Genomic DNA, 21,800 nt, shown 5'->3' on the forward strand with positions numbered 1-21,800 from the left:
GAACACATGAGGGCTTTATTTCCTCCCTCTTTTCTCCCTCCCAACAGGAAGAGGAAGGCCAGGCTAGAGATAGCTGCAAATACAGGCAGGGCCTGGCAGCACCCACATCTCCCCAGAAGCAACCAGGCAGCCAAGGAAGATGCAAGGAAGGGCACACTGGGTCCCTGCGGTTAACAAGTGATTATCTGCACCCACTCCAGCAGGGCTGAGAACAGGGCTGAAGAGGAGACCCCCACCCACCCTCCGTCATACCATTGTCTGGCCTCCACGGCCCAGCCATGTGATTCAAAGGAAGAGGTCTTGCTTCCCATAATGAGACAGAAGCAGCTTGAAAAATGGAAATCCAATGCCCCATGATGTCTGTGGCAGGAATGTCACTGTGTTAATCTTTTACGCTCTCCCCCCGGGTATGAAAGATGCCCCCAGACTCAGTACCTTGAGAATGTAACCTTGGCATACACAGTTATTACATGTGACTCACTGGAAATATGCCCTCCTGACCCCAGTGATTTGCTTTTGGCCAGAGTCCAAATCCCCTGGGCAGTGCCGGGCTTCCCCGAGCATTCCTGCAGACTCTCCGTATGGAACTTCACGCTATTTTCTCTGCCAGGCCTTCCCAAATGCCACACTTTGCCCACCCTGTCCCCTCCGTCAGAAGTCCCCTGCTTCCACACACATGGAAGATACAACTTCAGTTCATTCTCCAAGACTTAGATGAATTGTTTTGTCTCTACTGCCTTTTCCGACCACCTTCCTCTCACCAGATGTGAGTGAGGTACTTTTATCGCTAACCTTTTAACAATGTGGTCGGGTTATTTATAGAATGCCTGCTCACTAATTTGAGGACAGAAATCAAATCTTTTTCATCTTTTCATCCCCTTCAACTTGTATATTTTCTGGCATTTTATAGGTGCAGAATGAATCAAAGGCAGAAAGTCAGCCACTGGCACAGTTAGTCCTGAGGCCAAGGGGTCAGCCAGAATGCTGAAGGGTAAGTGCATGTGCCAGAAATTACTAGTGGATATTTTTGTAAATGGTATTAAAACAATAAGTCATTGAAGATTGTGGGCAAGGAAACAGCATGAAGTAGAACTTTGGGCACATTATTTGAGGGTATAATGAATGTCATGAGGTTAAAGGAAGAAAATCTTACATCCATTCTGCAGATGAGGAAACTGAGACTTGAGAATGTTGACTATTTTGCCAAAATACACATTCCTAGTGAGCCAAGCAATCTGGTTTGAAATCCAGCTGTGATCTCAGAGTTTGTATTCTTGGATGCTAAGTAAAAACTCAGCCAATCTGCAAACACCCCCTTGCACTAGGATACTTTAGGTCTTCAGGGAATATTCTCTCTGCTGTCTTAAGTTTGACTCCAGAATGTCATTTACCCTTGCTGGGACACAGTTTCTTCTTCATTCAGGCCAAGAGCACTGAGTCAGGTGAATGGGTGACCAATTCTAGGCACTGAGAAACTATGATTCTCTGAAGAATACAAGCAGACTTCCTAACTCAGAAATCAGTTTGGTTAAATGGTAAAGATTACTGGTGTTCTGGACTCTGAAAAACCTTTTCAAAGTATATGATCATGACTCCAGAACACACCAAAAAAGTTGTGAAATATTATCTTAATGGTCCTAACACTGTTCCCAAATGGACATTTAAAATATGTTCAGGCTTTCGAGCATAACTTTTGAACTTACGGAAAGTAACTTTTTATCTGAAGAGTGATACTTAAGTCAAAGTTCAGCGTTGGGGTCTCCAAACCTGTACACCCTCCCCTCACCACATCAGTTCCAACCAGACATACATGCAATTCTCTGACGATGGGCAGAATTTTAGGGTAGAATGCATCCGAAAACATCCATGTGGTTCAGAGTGCACTCTGAAATGCAAAGTTCCCACCCAAACCACTGAATAACATCCTGTTGTTTTCATCAAATCTATGCAATAACTGCTTTGATTTGGCTTTCATTTGGAATGATCTGCCTGATGCCACTTTCATGAAACATTCAGAATAAGATACAATCTCTTATGGTCAGCTACATAGAGTGGACCTTTCAGAGTATAAAGAAACATCTGTCCTCCATCTGCAGTGCCTAAAAAATAGAATTTTCAGTGAAGTACATTGTAGGATACTAATGCTTTTAAAGGGCAAGAAATCCATTTCTGACTAAGATCTCAACAACTATGTCCCCCAGAATATTTTTATCTTATAGACATTTTCAAAAAGCATCTCAAAGGGCACTTGAGCAGAGGGTTTAATAATATAACCTCTACATCAGCCAGTCCTGGTTCAAATGCTACTTCTGCAAAGTACTCACTGTGTGAACTTGGAAAGTAACCAGTCCCCAATGATTTTTAGTTTCTCAGAAATGTAAAGTAGAGAATAGTAGCACCGACCTCAAGAGATAATGTTTTCAAAGAGACTGGCACATAGCAGAGCACTAAATAAATACCAGCTTTGTTCCTGCTTTGTTATTGCCAAATGGCCAGATTTCTGATGCAGCTGAGAGAACATGGGGTTTGGAATTAGAAGACCTGAATGAATTTGCACTTCAGCTCAGCCACATACTAGTTGCGTGACCTTGGTGAAATCACCCAGTTCTTCTGGACTCAGCTTCCTCATCTGTAAAACAGGGAAAATAAAAATAGCTAACTCACCCATAACAGCTTGAGGTACAAGTGAGGTGATTTATGTAAACTTCCTCTGCCAACTGTAAACCCTGCAGGCATACGCTATTTTGTTATTGTTAATTTTATAAAAAGACTGTTCTCCTCCTCTGCCCCACTCGCCCCCAAATGCACTTGAAATCCTAATCTCAGTGTGGCAGTTTGGGGTGGGAGGTCCTGGGGAGGTCACTGGGGTCATAAGGGTGGAGTCCCCACCCTCCTGGATGAGATTGGTGTCCTTATAAGAAGAGAAAGAGACTAGGGCTGGCACTCTCTCCAGCTGTGACAGCAACAAATGGGTCCCCAAGAATAATCTGCCAACCCCTCGGTCTTGAGCTTCCAGGAGCTAAAACTGTGAGAAATAAATAACTTACATAAGCCATCCCATCTAGGGTATGTCCTTAGAGCAGCCTGAATAGGCTAAGATAACACCACTGGAACCAAAGAACATTTTGATTTTTTTATTCCAGAATTTACATTTACAAAAACCTTAGGTGCTCACATGATAACAAACAGTCACTAAGTCACAGAAGTAAGGATTCTGGGGAGGAACTGAAGCAGTACCAGGTGCAGAATATCTGTTTTTTCCAGTAAAACCACCTCTGTGGGCTTATCTTTCATCTGACCTCTGTGAATATTTAAAAACGTGTCCTGGTCAAAAGCCCACATGTTTGAAGAGGTGCTGAGATACAGAAGGATTATCAACTATGGTCTCTGCCTAAAGGTTGTTGTTTTTGATGTTGTAATTGTTGGTTTTTCAAATTTCACCTCTTACTGCCTTCTTAGAGCATTTAAAGCAACTGGCGATTCAGCAACTCTCAGCTGTGCTGGGTAACTGATCCTTTTGCCCTTCCCCTGGGAGGACGTTTTTGGATTTGGGACTTTGATTATCACTCACATTTTAGTCTGAATTCTGCCTTGTCAACTTTCTGTTAGTGTTACTTCATCCTTGAGCCCTTAGTGTTTTCATCTGCAAAATGAGAGAGAACAATAACCATCTCCAAGAGCGCTTGGGAGACTAAATAAGGTAGTACATTTAAAATATTTAAAGTTATGTCTGACACCGGCAGGTACTTAGCAGCTTCACGTTCCTTTCCTTCTTCCACACACACTGCTGGCTCCCTCTACTGACTCTTGACACACCCCCGAGGCCTTTGGCGGGACCCTCACTAACAGTGTCAATAGCTGAGGTGAGCCTATAAGAAAATGTCCCCAGGGAAACATTAATCGATACCCCTAACTTAAACTCTTGTCCAAGTTTTACCTACCCTGGGGCTTTGGAGGAGTATCTCAGTGAAAACAATAGACTCCAACTGAATTATTTGCTCATTGAATATTTGAAAGGGTGTGTGTGGGGCCTCCCCTGGTGGTGCATTGGTTGAGCGCTGGGTTGCGAGGCTGCCTGCAGCCTCTGCAGCTCCAGTTCCAGTTCGATCCCCGGCCAGCGGCGAGGGTCCCACAAAAAAAAAAAGGGTGTGTGTGTATGTGTGTACATGTGTGTGCAAACTTGGATACTCACACAATACCTTTGACAAATGCACAAACACTGATAAAACTGTATATGCTTCTCCCTGCCTATCTTTTTGTAATGTTCTCTCATGTGCATGTATGACCTGTTTAAATATAAATCACTTTAAAAATATTAGTGCTGTTGGCATAAATTCTTTTTTGTAAAGATTTATTTATTTATGCATACAAGAGCTGGGGTACAGGCTAGAGTGTGGGGGAAAGAGAATTCACCAGAGATAGAGTAGAGAGCAGAACAAGCAGATTGACTGAAATACACTGCTGAGGGGAGCAGCGGGCAAGTCAGGAGAGGTCTGCTCTGCCATGTGGGTCAGCTCCCTGGCCAAGGATTGAACTCATGCTGCAGTGGCTGCAGGTTGCTTCATAGTGCTGTGTCTTCACCCCTTGAGCCACCAGGGAGGCCCCCTGTAATAAATTCTTGATTGAGATATTCTAGAAAGAGTTCTCCAATGCCACTGTGTATTAATAACCTATTAATAACCCAAAAAGAGGTTCTAATTCTGCAGCTTCTGTGTTATAGACTATACATAACCTTTTTCCTTAAGATTTATGAAACAACCATTGTCACCAGAAATAGTATTGTTAGTTGAGAACTTGCTATCAAGCACTGTTCTATGTACGTTCACATATTACCTCAATTTTCACAAAAATCTTATGTGGTGAATCATTAATATTCACATTTTACAGGTTAGAAAGTTGAGTCTCAGAGAGTTTCCTAACTAGCAAATGATCAAGCTAAGATTCAAACCTGTTGTAGCTTTATTAGAAAGGACTTTGATTAATACTTTTTTATATTTTTTAAAGATTTATTTTTATTTATTTATGCATGCTGGGTGTAGGTCGGAGGTGCTGGCAGTAAGGGTTTTACCAGAGACCGAGTGGGGAGCAGAACAGGCATATCTACTGAACTACACTGCTGAGGGGAACAGCAGGTGAGACAGGCGAGGTCTGCAGCACCATATGGGTGAGTTCCCTGACTGGGGCTCGAACTTGTGCTGCAGTGGCTGCTGATAGCTTGATAGTGCTGAGACTTAATCTCTTGCACCACCAGAGAGGCATCCCAAAAAGCTGCTTTAAACTGCTATGAGCATAAGATTGTCTTCCCTTGGTCTTCCCTGTGCCCACAGTCATAAGTACCCTCTTTTTATTATAGCTCTAGCCTGTGTGTCTTAGTCTATTCATCCTGCCATAATGAAATATCAGAGATGGGGTGGCTCAGAAACAACAGGTTTATTTCTCAGTGTCAGAGGCTGGGAATCCAGGCCCATAGCACCAGCAGTTTGGGTTCTGTAGAAGGTCCCCTTCCAGGTTGCAGGATGCCATCTTCTTGCTGTATCTTCACATGGTTGAAAAGAATCTTTTTTTCTAGGAGCACTAAAGCCTTCCATAAGGACTCTACCCTCAAGACCTAATCACCTCCCAAAAGCCCCATTTCCTGATACCATCACAACAAGGATCAGGATTTCAAAGAATGCATTTGAGGGAGACACAAACATTCAGAGACCAGCACTATGTCACTTTCCCAAGGGGACTAAGTTCTTTTTCTTGAAGACAAAAACAGTATTTTACATTTATTTCATTTGATAAAGTTGTTGCATGACAAGTCATGTGTTTTCATTTTACCTGTTTGGATTTCTAATTGTACCTCATACTTTACATGTTCAAGACTGAACTCCAGATGTGCATTCCTGCACACCTGTCCTCTTAGATTATTCCCCATCCCATAAAATATAAACTCCATTCCTGGTAACAAAGTGAAAAACCTTGAAGTCATCTTTCACACCTCTCTTTCACATCCAACCTGTTAACAGATCCTGCCTGCCTTCAAAATGACATACTAGTGACAAATCACCCACTTCTTACCAGCAAATGCCAGTTTCCCAGATCCAAACCAACTTGCTGTCTCCATTCGTTACCATGATCACATTCTACCTGTCCCACCTCGGACTTTTCTTAGCCAGAGTAACCTGAATACAACTTAGATCATATGCCCTCTGCTCAAAGCCCTCCAGTGTGAGCACAAACTCAGACAAATCCTCTTCAGTGCCCACCAGATCCACACTTGTGGAATCGCACATTGGGCTTCTCCCAGGTCCTGAAAAATAGCAGGTGTCTCTCAGTTCAGGACCTGCACCCAAAGTGCCCTTCCTCCCATATCCACCCAGCTCGCCCTCACACCTCCACCAGGCCTCTGCTGCTTGTGTAGGAGAACTTCCTTGCCCAGTCTATTCTACCTTTGCCCCAGCATTTCCTTCCTCTGCTTTTTCTCTATACCCCTTTTCACCAGCTAAAATAGTATGCCTTCGAGTCATTTATTTTGTTATTTATCTTCCCCAAATAGAATATAAACTCCACAAATGGAGGAATCCTATTTTATTCACTGCTATCTTTCCATTCTCAGTACAGTGCCTGCCACAAAATAGATGTTCAGAAATTGGTGCTCAGTGTTAAATAACTGAAAGTTTCAGAACAGAGATGCTCAGTTTCAGGCTGAGGTCTCAGGGACTAGCATATGCAACAGCCAGGTCTAGACCTCGACCAGTGTTTATTCCACATGCTCACTCTGTCTGGTTCAGAAGGTGAGGGGGACTCCCTAGCCAGCCACAGGAGCTGCCTGCTGCAATGTGTTTGGGGGGAAGAACACACGAATGTGCAAGTGGAATCCTTCTACGAGTTCTGAGCTCAAACAGCAACAACTCTTTGGCAGCACTGTTGACAGTCTCTGAGATTAAGGAAAGTAATTTGAGGGCATATGCTGCAGCTTTCCAGTTTTTAGACTAGCTTTAACTATTTTTCTTTCAGCTGTAGCTCTCTGGGATAATAAATGTACCATATGTCTGTATCCCCAGGTTCCCATACAAATTAGGAAACTAGAAATGTCCGATGATTAAAACAGATTTCTGCTTGTTTCCATGGGAAATCAACTGCTGGGAAACCTTAGGAAATGGGAGGGAGGGTGAGTTCAGTCTGGTGTTCTCTGGGGCGGGGCACACTGGCCCACAGCATGCAGGCTCCAGTCCACAGGCTGCTGGAAATTCGGGCCAGGAGAGATGTGTCCTACGCTGCCTATGCTGCAGGTCGCAAGTGAAACTGTGAAGGTCGGATGTCTGGTCTGACTCCTTTGGACCCCCCACCACCAGAGGGCTGGGCACTTCCTCCAGCCCCTCCAGTGTTAGATCCTCAACCCTCCATGCCAGCCAGCAAGAGCCCCTGTCAATGACAACAGGCCCCTTCCTGTGCAGTTCCTGTATGTTTTGAGCCCTCTAGCAGGTCTTCTGAGCAACAGAAATGCACCATCAAGGTGATGCCGGAATTGTCAGGCCTAGTCTCCCAGCCAGGAATGGATTCCAGGCTGCAGGGCAGCGCTGAGCCCCAGCCGCTAGACCCCCACGGGTTGGTGTCTCACGAAGCCGCAGTAGGAACTTCGCAGACGCTCAGGCAAGCAAGCGAGAAGAGGCAGTTTGTTTAGAAAAAGAAAAAGTTTATTGAGGAGAAAAAGAACAGAAATAAAGTGGGACTCCCAGGCCAGGGAACCAGGCCTGGGAGGGGCAAGGAAGCCAAAGTAGAGTCGTGTCTTAGGGAATATATACCTTTTTTCCCTCATTATTCTAAAGCTGCCCCAGTCTCTTTGTGATTGGTCAGTTCTCGGCTGTCTCACTCAATTTGTTACTGAGTGGGGATCTTTACATTCCTTATCTAACAGCTTTCTCTTTCCCCATTTGTTGCATCTTTAAATTTATGGCCCAGTCTTCTGGATGGGCATCCCTGCATTGAAGTTAAACAGCTGCCCTTCTAATGTGTCCATAAATTAAACCACTCTCCATTTCTCCAATCTCTGCCTCCCTTTACCACCTGAAGGAAACCAGGACCAGCATTAACAATGTTGTCCTTGGTCCTGGCATGTTTGTTTTTCCTAATGGAATTGGTTATATTTCTTTGGTTGTCCTTATCTCTGAAGCCTCCCTAAATTCTTCAGAGATCCCCTCCTGCACTGTCCCTAAAACTGCCTAATAACCCTAGCTTGCCCTGTCTCAAAGGATTCTCACAGGAAGAGTCACTATTGGCTATTTATGACTATATTGAGGATTTAATTCAGAGGTGAGGAGAATCTGTAAACAGAGCCAAGCATACCCTGGGCAGCTGTGCCAAGGCTCTCCAGGAGGATGTGATTTTTCGTTATTCCTACCTGCCGCAGAGTTAGCACCAACTTGCCTAAAGTAGAGGATACAGAGAGTAAAGGCTGCAAAAAAGATTTTAGTGCTGCCTTGCCAGTGGAAACCTCTGACTTTGGAGAAATTTGGCTCAGGAACTTACTCTAGCCTAAGGTGAGGTTTAAATTTCTCTGAGGTGAGGGGATGGGAAGGTGAAAGATAATCTGTCTCTGCTTTTCTAACCTGAAATATGTCTCAGGCTTGCCAGAGTGAGAACCAAAGGTGGAAACTCATCAGTAAAGGAGAGTGTAGAGTTTGAATGTGGAGCCAGTCCTGAATGCTAATGCTGTTCACTGACTTACCAGCTGCGAGGCCTCAGGGAACTGGGAGGCACAGCTTGAATGTGTGTAAAGAGGGGAAGACAATTCCTCCTCCTCAGGGGCGGGAGGGGTGGTATTTAAGAAGATGAAATAAACTAAGTAAAAGCAATCACTCTGAGCCAGGTAGGCAATTGGTGCTCAGTGCTTTGTGGCTTCTTTAATTTCCCTCTGTTCCTTTGTTTTGCTGCTTAGACTGGAAACAATGAGCTTGGTGGGCAATAGACAATGCTGTCCCTCCTCCCATAGCCACTAGCACTAGCACTAGCAGTTTGATTCTTTTTGGAATTGCTACTGAGGATGTCAACTGTGCAGAGGATTCCAAATCTTTACATAGATCATACCCATCTCCTTGCAAGTCGTTGGCCAGGCTTGGTTGTCTTGCTGGGTGGAATGTTTCCCAGAGAAACTAAGCAGAGGACAAGTAATGTTGTCTTCTGCCCAAATAAGATGCTGTGGAACTGAGGCCACAGATCACGATCCAGAAGGATTCTGGAAGGTCATTCCAGAAGGTTGTGGCCCTACTCTAGTCAAGATATTTTTTCTCTTGTGTCTTCAAGTAACTCACAGGTATGATTCCTTAGTCTGAGTTCATGCTAACAGGTTCTATGTAGGCCAGATTAGAGAAAGCAGTATTATCATTTTGTGATCATGGGGAGGTATGTAGTAAATCAGTCTTTCCATTATAGCTACAATATACAAAATTATGTTCAGGTGACTTAATCTACAGCAGGCCCTTGAATAATGACAGTCAGTTGTTATGTCAACTAGAAAAAAAAATATCCCCAGGCAAAATTGATATAATTTGAAGAGCTGATTTCCATTATATATCGTTTCGCTTAAAGTCCTCCAAGAACCTATTGACAATGATGCTAAGTGAGGATTTACTGTACTCTGTACATTCTCTACTCTGTACAGAGATGGGTTAACCATCTCTGTTAACCCAACCCAATTCTGACACAGACTGGCTGGGTTAAAGGAAAGTTCTGCCCTTATTTCAGATGCCAGCCACACGTTTGTTTCAGGAGGCCACAACACTTTTACATAACTGGCTACAAATTCAAGGGTTCATCACCCCCCTCAAGTTTAATACTTCATAAGAATGACTCATAGAAATTAAGAAAGTGCTATACTTATTACTTTATTATAAAGGATATAACTCAAGAACATCCAAGTGAAGAGATGCCCAGGGGAATGTCTGGGAGAGAATACAGAGCTTTCATGCCCTCTGCCAATGAAGTTAGGGTGTCATCCTCCAGGCACACCTGTGAGCTCACCACCTGGGAAGCTACATTAAATCTCAGCATCCAGAGATTTTATCAGGATTTCATTGTGTAGATATGACTGATTCAACCATTGCCCCCAGGTCATGTTCAGTCTTCAGCCTTCCATATGCCAAACCCAGGAGGTGAATCTGGTTCAAAGTTCCAACACTCACCACAGTTGATCTTTCTGAGGCCAATCCCATTAGGAAACTACTTGGAGGCCCTCATTCACTTAACAGAGGCACTCCTATCACTCAGGAAATTCCAAGGTTTTTATGTGCTCCGTGCAAGGAATCAGGGACAAAGACCAAAAATGTTCTTTATTAGAAGTTATGATAAATATATCAATATATACACATATAGTCAATGGAGTACTACTAAGTAATTAAAAATGATGAACTCTTACCTTTTATGGCAACATGGATGGAACTTGAGGCAATTATGGTAAGTGAATTAAGTCAGAAAGTTAAAGACAGTTATTGGATGCTTTCATTCATATGTGGACTATAAATAGCTAGAACAAACAAACTAGAATAAGACAAAATTAGAAACAAAAAATAACAATTCTTAGCATCTGAAAAGTATGGCGGTTATCAAAGGGTAAGAGGGGTAATTCAATGGTTAGAGAAGTCACTTTATTTTTTTAAAGATTTATTTATTTATGCATACAAGTACTGGGGTACAGGCCAGAGGTGTGGGGGGGCTGAGAGGACTCACCACAGACAGAGAGGGGAACAGAACAGGCAGACTGACTGAAAATACACTGCTGAGGGGAGTAGCAGGTGAGTCAGGAGAGGTCTGCTGCACCATGTGGGTAGCTCCCTGGCCAGGGAACGAACTTGTGCTTGAGTGGCTGTGGATAGCATCATAGGTTGTGTCACTTTAATAGTGTGATGGCACTAGGACTCTGCCAGTAGGTGAGTGAAGTAGATACCCACATCAAGATGAGAAGCTGTACTCCCCCAAATTATATAGTTTTGTAAATCAACAAAATTTGATCAAAATATATTAAAATATTTTTTATGAGCCCATGATCTCCTACTATTATTTACATCAGGGCTTTGAATTTTAGCTTTGTCCTTTGGGTGGTGGAAAGTTACATAAAGCAAGTGGTAATTATCCCACATTGAGCAACTATTATAGGCCAGGTATTCATAACACATGCCCGAGAGCAGTGCTGGTCAGAGGTAAATCAGGCAACTGCATGGGGGGCTGGTCTAGAAAGGCTTATAAAGAGGCAGTAGTCAGTGCGTAGCACAAAATGCTGAAGACTAAACTAGGAGAGAAGTGGAAATGGAAATTGAGGGAAGGGAAAGGGAAGGATTTGAGTGATTCTGAAGGCAGATCCCACTTCTTTAAAGTTTTGTCTCCAGTACCAAAATGCTACTTAAGGGGTTGATGTATTAAAATTGGCTATCTTTCCCTGCATGCAGATTTCAGTAAACAATAAAAGGAATATTTGAAAATTCTCCTTCTGTACACTTTCTCCATAATAACAATTAAAACACTGCATCACTCCTATCTACAGGAGTTCTGCAATATGACAGGCACTTAGGTTTAAAATGGGGAGGGGGAAGGGAATGATGATTATTTTAATGTACCATGGGTATATGTTAAACTGAAATAGAAATGAAATAGTAAAAATTACATCATTTAGTTAGTCAATGGAACTCATGTTTACTTTTCGAAAACTTAAGTATATAGCAAGCTACAGGGTGTTTGGCTATCAAGAAAGCTGGAACTCTTCATGTTTGTCAATATACTTTTTTGTTTTAAAGATTGATTGATTGATTGATTGATTGATTTATACAAGAACCGGGGTCTGTACCTGTACCAGAGGTGCGGGAGGATGGGAGGATTCACCAGAGACAAAACGGGGAACAGAACAGGCAGACTGACGAAATACACTTTTGAGGGGAGCAGCAGGCGAGACAGGAGAGGTCTGCTGCGCCATGTGGAACCCTCGCCAGCCAGCGGGGATCGAACCAGCACAGCAGAGGCTGCGGACAGCTTCACAGCACAGCGCTCAACTGCCTGCGCCACCAGGGGAGGCCCTGTCAATATACTTTTTTAAAGTGAAGGAAATACCCCTTTGGCATTAGTTAAAATAATCAGATCAATAAATATAATAATTTTTGAACCTCAACTGTGGGAAGTGAGAAAGACATGTAAAATATTTAAAAATTAGGGATATACAGTGTTGTAAAACAATGGTACTTCAAATAATAAAAATCATTAGCTGTCGAATATTAGTAAGAATATACGCTTATTTCATGTTTGTAATGTGTCAGGCACTGTTGACAAACACTTGTATGAAATCACCCAATCCTCACAACTATACTACAAAGTATGCACTACAATTATCACCATTTATCTCTGGAAAAACTGAGATTCAGAGAGGTTAAGTAACTTATTCACATTCTCACAGCAATGGAAGATAAACAGATGATTAATTACTGGAAAAGTTTACAGCAAATAAAGTGTTAGGAAAATGTTATGGAGAAAGGACTTGAAAAGGATTCTTAAAGACTGACGGCATTTGGATGGTGACATGATGAGCAAAGGGGAGAGAGAAAGTAGGTTATGTAAAGACACAAACATGAATAAGGATGTGGCAGTGAGCTTTAAGTCACTTAAAGTTTACAAAAATTATTAGTAGGTGCCTAAAGAGAATACAATTGTAACATTAAGAAGGCAATTTTTGCCCAGAACCTCAGATAGTAATTCATTTATCCTTTAACTTGTAAAAGCATTCATTATAGGTAAAAATCCAAATAAATCCAAATCGGTTAAGGAATTTCAACACTTGCATGGAGCTACTTGCAAAGATCAGGAGTTAGATTCATATTTGCTTCTCTTAAACTTATATGTTCACTCTAAACTTCATAAGCAGGGCCTTCCTGGTGGCGCAGGAGGTTGAGCGCCACACTATGAAGCTGTCTGCAGCCTCTGCTGTGCAGGTTTGAGCCCGGCCGGCAGACAAGAATCCCACATGGTGCAGCAGACCTCTCCTGTCTCGCTCGCTGGTCCCCTCAGCAGTGTATTTTGTCAGTCTGCCTGTTCTGTTCCCCGCTCTGTCTCTGGTGAATCCTCTCACCCTCCCGCGCCTCTGGCCTGTATCCCGCTTCTTGTATAAAAATAAATAAATATATTTTAAAAAAAAACTTCATAAGCAAAAGAGCAGAAAGTTCCATTCAACTCCTGGTTCTTCAAAACCTTTAACAGGCAGAGAGAAAAATATCCACTAATCTCCACTAAAGTTGCTGAGCAAAGCCTTCGATGGCCCTTCCTTTCCTTGTGACAACGGTGGCAGGGGGTGCGGAAGCACATCTTGTTCTTGCTTGTGACATCTGTACCACGGCGCTGTCTTCAGCATCGCACACTGAACAGGTCTGACACCACACAGAGTTTTACATGAAATCTCCTATCACTAGTTTCCAGAAAACCATGTTGGAGTTTCAGAGGCTGGACTTCAAACTATAAAATGTTCTATATTAAATGACTTCCTCATCATTCAAAGACTTAGTTATCTAAGATTTTCAAGACTCCTTTCCCCTCAAAGTCCAAAGACATCCCCTCTACTCCCCACCTCTGGACTCCTAGGGAGATTGAGTGGGATAAGCCCCAGTCGGATTTGAGGAAGGGCATTGTGATGTGATGGTTGGTCTAGACAGGGTCACAATGTCCCCATCTGGGGATTATGGCAATCATGCATGATTTGTGGGGTGATAGTAACACCTCTACTGATCATGGAAAATTAAAGCTCACCCAAGTAAACACCAGCAACTTTAAAAATATTGCTTTTCCTACTTCTCTCGATACAGACTTAAAGGCAAATAGTCAGTATTTCCTGTGTATTTATTTTGGATTATTAAAAAGATTTTTCAAGTGTACCTTGTATTAGGAGTTGGAGATACTTCAAAACTGAATGCAGAATGTGGCTTATCTGGAGTGTTCTCCCTACTCAAAATGGGCTACATTTTATATCACCCTTCTCAGCCAACATGGGCTGATTACCCCTAATGGTAATATATTCTGTACAGAGAAATGAAGAACAAAATGTTACATCTGAGAAGGTGATAATCTAGAGATAAAACTCCAAAGAAAACTGATGATTATTTCTTTTCAGTATTCAAGAAAAAGAACACATTTTCCAGCAGTTTAAGCTTTCTGATGTTATAAGGCACAAAGGGAGTGGTTAAGTGTGAGCCTTGGAGTTAGGCTGCTTGGTGTCCATTCCTGGCTCTGCCACTTAACAGTAGCATGACCCTGGGCAAATGACAGTACCTGACTGTGTGAGTCCCAACACACTGAAATAGAGACAGTGATAATATTATTATGTGGATTAAATGAAATAATACATCCCAAATGCTTTAAACCATACCTGGCATAGAATGCCCAACAAATGTTAATCTACTATCCTATATGTGGCATTCAAATCAATACAGCAAGTTATCAGCCTACTTCTTAAAACTTCCAGACCAGGTTGTTCCTGAACCAATTATCGTGATATTCTAAATCTCTTAAGGCTTTTCGATTAGAAAATGTTTGTTTCAAAGCTACTGATGAATGCATTACTTCAGAATTTTATGAAGTAAAATTTTATGAAATTTTACTATTTTATGAAAAACAGAAAGCATTAATTTTGAGCTCTAGTTTGGCTAATGAAATCAATAGTTAATATCAAATGACATGGATCAGATGTAAATACTATTGATCAGGAGCATTTTATAAACTGAAGACTGTGGAAGGTATGCAAGAAATTTGGATGTTTTCAGTATCCTATTTGAGACTAGAGTTGTTTTCATCTTGTGGTAAAATGATCCTCCCTTTGGATCATTCCAGTCACATGAAACAATTTGTCTTATCTGAATTCTAGAGGTTTTTCCTCCTTCTCCATTGCCTGTGGATACAATTAGCACAAGTAACTCAAAATTAGCACAAGTAACCCCATATTCTTTATAGTATTCTTTTCTTATTCTTTTTCTTATTCTTATTCGTTTCCATATTCTTTTCTTTTCTTTACAGTAAAGTGGTATTGTACTTCCATATAATGAGGCTTAATTTTTTAATTCCCTTTAAAAATAAGAAAGAAGAGTAGAGTGTCTCCCAAATGAATTTGACCACAGACCCCTATTTCTCAGGATACTCAAAAGGTTGAGTTCGACAGAAAGCTGCTTGGAAATGCCTCATAAAGAAATGGCTCTATCTCCCTGGCAAAGGATGGTAGATAAGGTTGTAATATGCTGCCTGCTCTAGACAGATTTCCCATAGATGCCTCCCTGCTTCCCTGACCAAAAGTTGGTGATGATATCCATTGCTGACTGAAGACTAGGGAGAATAAATATATATCATGGGCGTGAAAAGTTTTAGCACTGAACAAGTCCTAAGAAATCAGATTCCAACCCCTTCATTTCAGAATATGGAGACTAAGGAGCCAAAGGTACTAAGACATTGTCCCAGGACCCAAAATTAGTCAATGGCAGAACCATGGCTAGAATCCAGGTCTTATCTGTCCCAGCCCATACTCTCTTAACTGGCAGCAATACAAGTGACCATTAATAATCACATTGTTGATACTGAGAAAGCAAACCCAGTTTTCTTGTTTTAAGAGAGGTTAAAAAAAAAACATGAGTTTATTCAGGTCGTTAAAAAAATTAAATCAGAAAGGTTCAATAAAATGTATCTTGTGTCAGTATAGATGTGCCTTTAAGAAGAGAGCCTGTAAGCATAGTTATGACATTTTCTATGTACATGAATCCCCGACCATGATAATTTTCCAGAGAGAGTCATGTTTATGTGAATAATAGGAGCATCTTCAATTTTTCACTACCCTGATAAGGTTTCTTCAGTCATCAATCTTGTTGTTCAAAAGAGAGAAGCAACTCCTTGGGCTTGAAATTAGGTGCTTTGCCAGAGCTGATGTCACTTAAGTTTGATGCAATGCAAGTCAAAGTTAAACTGTAAACTGAGATGTTTTATGATACTATATTTATGGTATATATAGTATATATGTGTCTTAAGACTGAAATATGATGTTAAGACTGAAATTTTTCAGTTTTGGCATGGCAAAAATGAGTTACCTTTCTTATGAGGTATATCCTAACATCTTTTAATAGATAAGGAAGTCCTAATCCCTTTAAGAGTGCTTCATTATCTTTAGAATAATTAAATTAATGGATAGAACCAGCCATTTGTAGATTTAATTAATAAGTCAATATATGTAAAGTCCTTATATCAGTAGCTATACATGCTTAAGAAATGACAGCAAGCAAATATTATTTACTAATGCAGATATAGCAGTGATATTTAGGTGCAAAAAAAAGTCACTCCTGAAAACTAATTTTTTACTAACCTTTTTACATATAAATCATATGAAAGCTTATTATCATTAGTCCATATGAAAGAGGCTCTTTGCCTGGTATATCTCATACAATCTAAACTCAGTCAAAACACTATGATCGTCCAAGCATTATGGATCTCCAAGAGGAAAAGAGTGTCTCCCAAATAAATTTAACCACAGACCCCTATTTTTCAGGATATTGATATCCCATTAAGAAATTTGCTTCAGTCATAAAGTGCTTTTCAATTAAGCATTAAGCTGCAAATTCATCTCATGAAAGCACAGGTAGGATGGGAGATGCTGGGAGATGCTATCAGGAAAAGCACAAATGGACGAAAATTTCAAAATACTGGGTTGTACATAATGACTTTTCTGACAACCCAATATTACTTTAAATAGTATATCATTGGGCCTCCCTGGTGGCGCAGTGGTTGAGCGCTGGGTTGCAAAGCTGCCCGTAGCCTCCGCGGCGCCGGTTCAATCCCCGGCCACCTGAGGAGGGTCCCGCATGGCGTGCAGACCTCTCCTGCCGCCCGCTGCTCCCCTCAGCAGTGTACTTCGGTCCTTCTGCCTGCTCTGCTCCCCGCTCTGGCTCTGGTGAATTCTCTCACCCTCCCGCGCTTCTGACTGTACCCAGTGTTTGTATGAATAAAAAAATAAATCTTTAAAAAATAAATAAATAAATAAATAAATAAATAGTATATCATTAACCTTATAGAATTTACCAGATGGATCCAAGTTAAAAATAAATAACTCATTTTTTATATAATTGAGTAGTGGTTAAGCACAAGATCTCTGATAACAGAGTCACCTGGATCAAATCCTAATTCTTGTTCTCATCAGTCATAAGATATTCAGCTAGTTACTTGATTATTAGGTGCTTTAGCTGTCTCCTTTGTCAATAGGAGAAAATAACACTGCTTACCTAGTGGGTAGTTACTGAGAACACATATGAAGCCACATACCTAGTAAGTGCTTATTCATCGTAATTACTTCCAAAGAATATCTCACAAGTTAGTAGGCCCAACCACTTTTATTTTGTGTGTATGTGTGTGTGTGTGTGTGTTTGTAGGAAGAAAGGAGGAGTATAAAAAATTCAAAGCTGATTTAGAAGGATTTTACCCAAGGTTTTGTAGTATCCTATTTTTAGTTCCTCAGCATCACCATTCCCTGGGACAAATTTAGATGCCATTTAGGGTCAAGACCACAATTGATCACATTACCTTTTTTTTTTTTTTTTTAGAGGCATGTATTTTTTTTATTTATTTATGATTTTTTTTTTTTAATTTGTTTGTTTGTTTTGTTTATACATGCACTGGGTACAGTCAGAAGCATGGGAGGGTGAGAGAATTCACCAGAGCCAGAGCGGGGAGCAGAGCAGGCAGAAGGACCGAAGTACACTGCTGAGGGGAGCAGCGGGCAGCAGGAGAGGTCTGCACGCCATGTGGGACCCTCCTCTGGTGGCTGGGGAGCGGCCGGGGATCGAACCGGCACAGCAGAGGCCGCGGGCAGCTTCGCAACCCAGCGCTCAACCGCTGCGCCGCCGGGGAGGCCCTCACATTACCTTTTGGGAACTTTCTGCTCACAAGACATTTTCTAGGGGAGGTTTTTTTTTCTCTCTGTCTTAACATTTTTAATGGGTAGGTCAAGGAGTTCAAACTTGTTGCAAAAGGTGGCTTTTAACTTAACAGTCGAAACTTAAAACAACAATGTTTTCTCTTAGCTTAGGACACTCTCTAAATCCCAACAACAGTCTGGGGAGCGAGATGTACAAAGGATGAGTAGAGAATACAAGTAAAATTTTGCAAGTGGTTTTGGTTTAGAATTTAAATTTTACTTTCACTCTTATTATACAGCATCAACTGACATACATATATATTGATATTTATATATAACAAAAATATATATATAACAAAAATAGCAGGGTGGTCTCCAATAACAAGCCCAGACTCAGAAATCAAGATTAGGAAGATACATGTACATGATACGTTCTTTCAGTAAAAACCCTTATGAGCTAAAGGGTTCACTTTCTAAGAGTCTATAGTTTAATACAATTTATATCGAAAGTCAGAACCAGAAGAAGAAAGAGAAACTTTCAAGAACTCATTCTTTCAACATTTAATACCAGGTTCTGTGCTAGCTGTCCACACAGAGATGAATAAAGACACAGTCCCTGCCTGCAGGGTCTGTGGCTAGGTAGAGAAGCAGATAGCATAGAGAGAAATGGTAGCAGTCCATGGTAAGTGCTGAAATAGAGTTTGGAACTAAGTGCTATGGGAGCAAAAAGAAGGGAGAGTTATACTTGAGTGGAGCTGCAGGGGCTTCATAGATAATTTAACTTTTGAACGAGCCCTTCAAGGAATGATACAGTCCAACCTACATTGCCTTGTAGCTAGAAACAAACAACCATGCAGTACAGTTACTATTTTCATACTACCCACTTAAAAAAATTTAAAAAAAAAAGGATTGCTGGTATTCTTTCTAAGTCTCATCAGAACCTTAAAAAGTAAGTGGATATTAATGTTCTAATAGACAGATGAGAAAACTGGGGTTCTTAGATTAAGTAGCTCAGGGTGGGGCACTAGCCAGTGAGTAGCAGATGCCACAATTGAACCCAGATCTTTATGATTCCAAAGCAATTAATCATGGTCTTCCACTGCCTAGAAAGAGCTACTTCTGCTCTCTGTTGTCAACTAGTACACAGTAAACTCACACATAGAGTCTAAGTGTGGGAATTCACTCTGAAAGCCCATCTGAGAAGTCAAACTTTGGCCAAAAGAATTGGGTATTAAGGGGCCTCCCTGGTGGTGCAAGGGGTTAAGCACAGCACTATGTAGCTGTCCGCAACCTCTGCAGCAGGAGTTCGATCCCCAACCAGCCAGGGAGCTACCCACATGGCGCAGCAGACTTCTCTCTCGCCCGCTGCTCCGCTCAGCAGTGTATCTCAATCTGACTGTTCTGCTCCCCACTCAGTCTCTGGTGAATCTTCTCACCCCCTGCATCTCTGGCCTGTACCCCAGTTCTTGTATGCATAAATAAATCTGAAAAAAAAAAAAAGGTATTAAGAGAAAAGTCAAGCCAGTATAGCTCTGTATATCCAGGTCACCTCGCCCAAGTACCCTCTCCTTTCCCCGAACTTCAACCACATTTAGTTCAAAATGGTTTATTACAAAACACATGCATGCCAGTTCTCTCTCCTGTGAAGACCTTGGTATTCACAGTTCTTTGAGACCCTCAGAGTCCTGCATTCCCAGAAGTTGGCTGATTGATTGCTGATTCCCCTCATACTTTACACCTTGGGCTTGATCAGGATGGCTGTTGATTGGAGATAAGGTGACTAGGCTTATTAAGGTTTACTTGCTACAAAACCAGGTGAACCAATGCCTCTCAGACCTTAGTGGGCATGTGAATCACCAACCTGCACATGCAGAAATATCAGCTTCACCCTCTTAGAAGGCAGGTGCAGAGGAGACAAAGATACAATTAAGCAACTGGGGTAAGGGAAGGAGACTCAACTTGCAGAGATTCATGTCTTATATCTAAACTTTGTTGCACTTCCTTTTTGCTTTCAGGGCAATGATGCCCACCACTTACTGAGAACTCACAAAGTGCTTGGCATTGCTCTTGGTGCTTCAAGTAGGTTATCTAATTCCCACAGCACCTGATGTTTTGTACTTACATTGCTAACAGGAGGGGGTGGGATAGTAGTAATTTCCCTACATTTACAAAGGAAGAATAGGGATGTATTTCTGATTCACTTGAGTCTAAAGTCTAAAGTTGAGTCGTTCCTTGATACTGGCTTGCAAGGGAACATTTCAGGGATGCCTAAGCTTGCTCAGTGTGCCCAAGTTACAAGGAGGACAGGGGGCGTACAGAAAGCTGCTGTAGCATAAGGCCCACTACAGGAGGCTCATACTCTTAGTACTTGTCTCAAGTCCTAGTAAGTCCAAGTAAGGTACCTAAAAGCCAGACCTACATCACATAGTACCCTGTGGCTTACTTATTTTCTAGCAATTTGCTAAAGTCAGCTTCTGGCTTTTCCCCAAGAACTCTCCAGAAAATTTTCCACTTTCTTTCTAGAAGGAAGGTCTCACCCTAGATTTGTCTCTTGATCCAGGTTAAGACTGGTGTTAAACTCATTTCCTATGTCCTAAAAGGGTCTAATGCTGCTTCTGAGAAGGACACCCAACAACATTTCTGGAATTGCAAAAAGGAGTAGATTACCAGGCAAACAAAAGGAGTAGTTAAAAGCCCAAGAGAACTTTTGGGGGGGCGGGGCAAACGTTTTCATTTTGGCTTGGAAATAGAAATGGGGTCAAATGAGGAGCCTGCTTCAAGGCAAGCTGTGTTAGAACCACCCAGCTAGTGAAAGATGATTAGTTATTTGTCCCTTGCTCTCTTCACATACATCTGTCGTTTCCTAACTGCCAGGGCAAAGCAGTAATTTAATTTTTAGTGCTCTTACAATAAGTATTGACAAGGCATCCAGAAGACTCTATATTACTTAGTATTCTTGTCCATACGTTTTATTTTTCACTGGGAAGATTTTCATATGGACTGTCATCAGCTTTCGAGAAGGCAGAGCTGGTTTTTTCATCCTGAAATTGGGTAGGGGCCTGGAGGGAAGAAAAACTTGGTTCTGATCGATAAATAAGGGACCACCCCTCTTTAAACATGCTTTTTATTTTTTTAAGATTTATTTATTTATGCATACAAGAGCTGGGGTACAGGCCAGAGATGCGGGGATGAGAGGATTCACCAGAGACAGAGTGGGGAGCAGAACAGGTGGATTGACTGAAATATACTGCTGAGGGGAGCAGCAGGGGAGACAGGAGAGGTCTGCTCTGCCATGTGGGTTTCTCCCTGGCTGGCAGGGGAATCGAACTCGTGCTGCAGAGGCTGTGGATTGCTTCCTAGTGCGGTGCCTAATCCCTTGAGCCATCAGGGAGGGCCTAAACATGCTTTTTAAACAACAGGTAGTTTATACGTGCTCTCTCAACTCTGGCACAGCACAAAACTGTAGGCGGGGCATTAGATTTCAGTCTCCCTGGGCCCTGCTGAGAGATGAAGGAGTGTGGCCAGAAGGAACATGGAAATTCCCGTCGGAGGGGAGACTCGGTGTCAACCGGGCTCCAAGGTTCAGGGAAATGGGAGTTTGCCTTTGCGGCTCCATCACCTCCCTCTGCGCGCCCACTCCACCCTCCTATTCCTTTGTGGTCCTCCTGCCCCTTCTGGGGAGGGGTGACATTTAAGGGGATAATGAAGAGCGATCTATGCCCATCCCGACCCCGGTACTTCCGAGGGGTTCCCAGAGGGTTCATTTTAATGCCGTTGCTCCCTCTGACTTACCCTGGGGAGGAGCTGGGGGGCCGAGCAGACGCTGCGCGCAGGGGAGCCCCGGGTTTTGCGCGCATTGTGAGGCTGGGGGCCGGGTCGGCCCTGGACGCGGTGGCCTCCCGCGGCA

The 21,800-nt window shown here is 42.2% G+C and overlaps 1 protein-coding gene and 1 long non-coding RNA gene across 3 annotated transcripts in view; one reads left to right on the top strand and one right to left on the bottom strand.

The window, feature by feature from the left end:
- The window catches only part of LRRC8C (leucine rich repeat containing 8 VRAC subunit C), a 99,807-nt gene that overhangs the window by 6,650 nt on the left and 71,357 nt on the right, over positions 1 to 21,800 (top strand). For both annotated transcript variants that reach the window (XM_054691458.1, XM_054691459.1), the window contains one exon: positions 911 to 991. The gene's annotated coding sequence lies outside the window, so the exon portion shown is untranslated. The remainder of the gene's footprint in view (positions 1 to 910; positions 992 to 21,800) is intronic.
- LOC119236565 (uncharacterized) lies at positions 254 to 21,781 on the bottom strand. Its single transcript, XR_005123097.2, has 3 exons — positions 21,686 to 21,781; positions 3,572 to 3,643; positions 254 to 2,629 (listed from the first exon to the last, which is right to left on the bottom strand). It is a non-coding gene; the product is annotated as an uncharacterized LOC119236565 (long non-coding RNA).

This window comes from Talpa occidentalis, unplaced genomic scaffold, assembly GCF_014898055.3.
Source record: "Talpa occidentalis isolate TD23 unplaced genomic scaffold, MPIMG_talOcc4v2.1 talOcc4.9, whole genome shotgun sequence".
NCBI lineage: Eukaryota > Metazoa > Chordata > Mammalia > Eulipotyphla > Talpidae > Talpa > Talpa occidentalis.